The sequence below is a fragment of the Diuraphis noxia genome, unplaced genomic scaffold (genome assembly GCF_037042655.1).
Source record: "Diuraphis noxia isolate RWA-SAM2 unplaced genomic scaffold, SU_Dnox_SAM2 contig0001, whole genome shotgun sequence".
NCBI classification, from domain to species: Eukaryota; Metazoa; Arthropoda; class Insecta; order Hemiptera; family Aphididae; genus Diuraphis; species Diuraphis noxia.
In genome coordinates this window covers 78,358,791-78,363,639 of record NW_028301711.1, presented here as the reverse complement: position 1 = coordinate 78,363,639, position 4,849 = coordinate 78,358,791, and the positions used below count along the sequence as shown (strand labels likewise).

Sequence of the window (4,849 nt, the reverse complement as noted above, 5' to 3'; positions counted from 1 at the left end):
GATACATTTACCATCGTAAACACAATAATTTTAACTTTCAAACTCAAAAACAAATTCAAAAAAACGCAAATGTCACAAACATTCACAATTTAAATAAGTTTGATATTTGGTACATTTAACATTATTTGTTTAAAACAAATCAGTAATCACAATTTTATCACGTTATCAATGAAATATAACGATTGGCAAAATTTTATTGTATCACAATTTTTTATTTGGCAGTAGGCACACTGCAAAACACTACTTTGTTTCTTTTCTCACTCGACTATATCGTATCCTGACTTATCTCTCTAAGCGCTGTCCATAGTTAATAGGTCTATGGTTGGAGCCGACATGGCTAAGTGGTGGATGGAGGAGACGGGAGACCAGATTACGACAGGTGCCGTCGCACAGCGATTAGCAAAACGCGATAGCCCAATTTAATCGCGGCGCGAACACCTTCTTTGTAGTCATAGGCGCAATTAGAGGCCAAACACTGGGGTTTCTAAAATTATGCAGAGGACACAGACCCGTGGGGGCAAGCCCCCACACCCCCGAACACATGCCATACAACAATTTTATAATTATTATAATCATTCCAATCCACACTATAAAACCATAAGCACACTAATATTTAAGTATAAAAGCTATAATATACCTTATAAATACATAAATTATAGTATATAATTTGCTTAAGTGTTAAAAATAATAATAAAGTTTAAATGGAATATATACATATTTATTATACATAATAATATTATTTTATACTAATAATAATTTTCTATTCTTAGTAGAATACTTTTCTAGTATTTCTGAAGAACTAATTTTGTTAACAATGTCTCTTTCGATGTTTAAAATAATTGATAAATTTGTGAACCGCTGTTGTTCCATACTTTCTCTTAGCCAGTTTTTTAAACGACGCATTGACGAGAAGCTTCTCTCACAAGTAGCAGAACTCACTGGAATTGTAAGAGCCACTTGTAACAATTTAAATACTTTTGGAAATGTGGCCTTCTTACAAATATCTTTAATAGTATCTATATTATGATTATCGATTCACAATTCTTGGATCTACAAACCCAACGTGTATCATACACTCTGAGAATGTTACCTTTCTTTAACCCTAATTGTAATTGTATTTTAACCAACTCGGTATTATTGGATGGATGAGAAAAGTGTACATATACAGACTCAAGCGTATTAAAAACACTTCGAGCAATCTACAAAAATATTTAAAAAGTAATTCTATAAATTTATATAAATAAAATTATGGATTTCAATATGGAGTACATACTTTGATTCCTTTACACATGTCCACAACAACTAATTTCAATCGATGTGCCATACAGTGTATATAAATTGCACAAGGGTAATATTCTTTTACTCCTCTATTACCCCTCCAAGACAACCCGACGCTCGCTCCATCATATCACTGAGCAACTATGTATAAAGTGTTCATATTAATGTTTAATTTTTCAAAGCATTTGAAAATGGCTGCAACAATATGGTTAGCGTCCTGTCCACTGGAGACATCCACAAACTCCAAGAATCTTTCTACAATATCAAAACCAACAACATACCTAATACAGATACTCAACTGTTCTTGTTTATGAGATCTATATTAATGTTAATTTGATTTAAATATTTTATAAAAAAAACTGATTACAGGCAAATGTTAAAAATTATTTAGTTTACCTAGCTTCATCAACCATAATAGCAAAAAAACAGTATTTTTAATTTCATTAATTATTTTTTCCCTAGCATAATCAGCACTTATTTGTATTATTTCTTATTGGACTTTCCAACTAGTGTGATTGATATTTACATCATAATGACTTTTAAAATTTGGAACGCATTTTGAAAACACATTGCATAGTTCTTTGAAATTACCTATAATTTATAATTTATTACTTAATGAAATCAAGTTTTATTATTTTTTATATTAATATTATATTACCTTGGTTTAAAGAATCACATTTCTCAGTGTCCCAGAAATGCTACACCTTGTTTACTAAGATATAAAACAATTTCAATTATTTGGGCCATATAAGCTCTATTTTCTACAATTTGATTGTGATGAGCATCTGATAATTTGGCTATAATGGAACCTGATTGCTTGCTTGTTTTATATGCAACCATCTTTGTTAAATTAGTTTTATGAACATCAGAGTTTTGATGTTTTCCTATTTTTACAATAAACTGAAAAAGACAGTTAATTTAAAATTTAATTAGGTAATAATAATGAAGTTTATTTGTTAACAGACTAAATAGTATATTTTATCATGTATTTTTTTTTTATATTGATTAAATTGCTTAGTTAAAAAATAAAATAATAATTATAGGTAGGGGTACACACATTGGTTAAAAGAAATAATAACTTACTTTTTGCCAATTGTTACATCCAGTTTTTATCCATATGTCTTCAACATTGCTAGTATTAAACATGCGACAAACGAAACAAAATGCAGCATTACATTTAATGCTGTACTCTAACCATTCATAATTTTTCAACCATTCACTTTGGAATGACCTATACTGCTTTCCAAATTTTGTTTTTATGTAAGCCTAAGATCAAAATAAAGTTATCAGGTCCATAAGAAGGTATATATTTTTATGCCGATAAAGTTAAAATAAATAAGTAACTTAAAAGACTATAAAAAGAAACTTACAGAGAGAATAGGGCGACATGGTCCAGTATCCAATGTACCTAAGTCGGTTAAATCAGAATTTGATGCAATGTTTAAATTTGACTGTGGCAATTCATCAAGTTCTTTAAAACAAAAATATAGGGAAAAAACTTATTTATTATAAAATTCTACCAAATAAAGTAAAGTATAATGGCCTATTTCATAAAATCTAAAAAAATAAATAACAATACATTGTGGTTTGAAATTATGCAGTAAAAATAAATCATAAATGAAAAAATGGCTTACTTTGGTATAAATTGTTTTCAATAAAAATAAAAATTTAATCCTTAAATAAAATATCCTTAGTAAGATAGACCACTATTGTGCTGAGCAGAGCATCTCAATTAATTAACTATATACATACCTGTAAGTGCTGCTATAATATTTGAATTCAATTCACAAGATGAACTTTGAGTAGAAGATCCAGGATCATCAATATTTTCATCTTCTGTAGAGTGGTTATTTTTTTAGTTATTTTTTTTATTCATATTAAAAATATTAAACATTTTGAAACTTATAATAATTAACACACTTTACAGTTCACATTAATAATATAAGAAAATGATTAAACGAAATATTTTATTAAAACCATACACGTGGGTTTAGATAATGACAACTATTATAGGTAGCGTATGTATTGCGTGTACACGAAATATTTCTAATAAACAAATACCAAATGCGCAGGCCGCAGAGCGGTGGAAAAACCGAACAATAACAATAACATTAGGCTGATCGAATTAACTACAAAGTGACAATACTCCATAAATAAACTACTGGGTTTATTTAATAATAATTATTGGGTAATTTATCTCTTCTCTGTTACCTAAAACCTTCATATCTTTAAATGACATTAAAATTACGGCTGATTGAAGAATTTATTACCTATTTATGATTGCAACGATATAAATATATTATATTATATTATATTATATTATATTATATTATATTATATTATATAATAATTATATTCTTAATTCTACAATAATTGTATATTTTACATAGGTACCTAATATATGATAAAACTATAATCATCACAACCAATTTTTGTATGTCCTAATAAACGTCAAATACAAAAAAAAAAAAAACATTTTTTTCATGATTTTTAAATTTTTGGTGGTTTTGGTGTAGGGGTGCTGAGTAAAAAGCTGGGGGTGCTGAACCATATTATAAACCACCCCCAGCACCCCCCTAGTTGCGCCTATGTTTGTAGTACGACTTATTTCACCTAAAATATTAGATAATGCTATTTATATATATATATTATTGTAATAAATTATATTTTAGTAAAATAATAAAATTCATACCAAACAACCAAACTGCACTCCACGCCATTTGCCGGCCAACATAATATTTTGCGCGAAATAAATTAGTTTCATCGATCTCCACAATATCATCAGACATCACAATACCACCGATTTGCTCAAAATCATGATATGCTATTTTTAGAGCCACATCTCGTAAGTATTCGGTTTAAGCCACTTTCTGTATACACTTTAACCTAATATTGACATTTTAAATATATCTAAAAATAGAACTATAAAACTATGCATATTTTATTGCATAAATATAATAAGTAGGTATACTTACTTCTTGTTTGATTGTCGTTGTATTCGCTTTAGCCACCCACAAATAAATCATTTGGATGATTTTATTACAACCTAACTCTCAAGCCGTGTGAACGTATTCTAAAAAAGTATTTTTGGTCGGGTTCAATCTGTGGACATATACATACTTAAAACGGTATCCAAGTTTCCGACTTGCATCCGCGATACCATATAATGGTTCAAAACAATGACATCCGGGAACATCAAAATCGCCAGGAATAACACCAAAATGTTGAAATATAATTTCACCCTGCTTCCCAGCCAATATACGTTCGTCATCGGTAAAATCAGGACCCAAAAAGTATCCTAAAGAAAATATTGAAAGCCGATTTGGCTGGAGCAGTGTATTTAAATCCATTATGTTTACTCAACACTTAAGAAAACACAGTTCACATAAGTACACGATTATGACACGAATGGCAAATTAAATTAAAATAACTATTATCAATAGCTAAATTTATACTTAGCTTGGGCCATTTAAAAATATTGTTATACAATATAAATATCATAGACCAGGCAATAAGGTTTTAATTCAAGTAATTCGACGAACCACACGATCCTATCCTCAGCGTGCGGTAC

General features: G+C 29.1%; 1 pseudogene; it reads right to left on the bottom strand.

The window, feature by feature from the left end:
- Nucleotides 1-741: 741 nt before the first annotated feature.
- On the bottom strand, nucleotides 742-4,628 carry LOC149061894 (zinc finger MYM-type protein 1-like; annotated as a pseudogene).
- Between the last annotated feature and the right edge of the window lie 221 nt (nucleotides 4,629-4,849).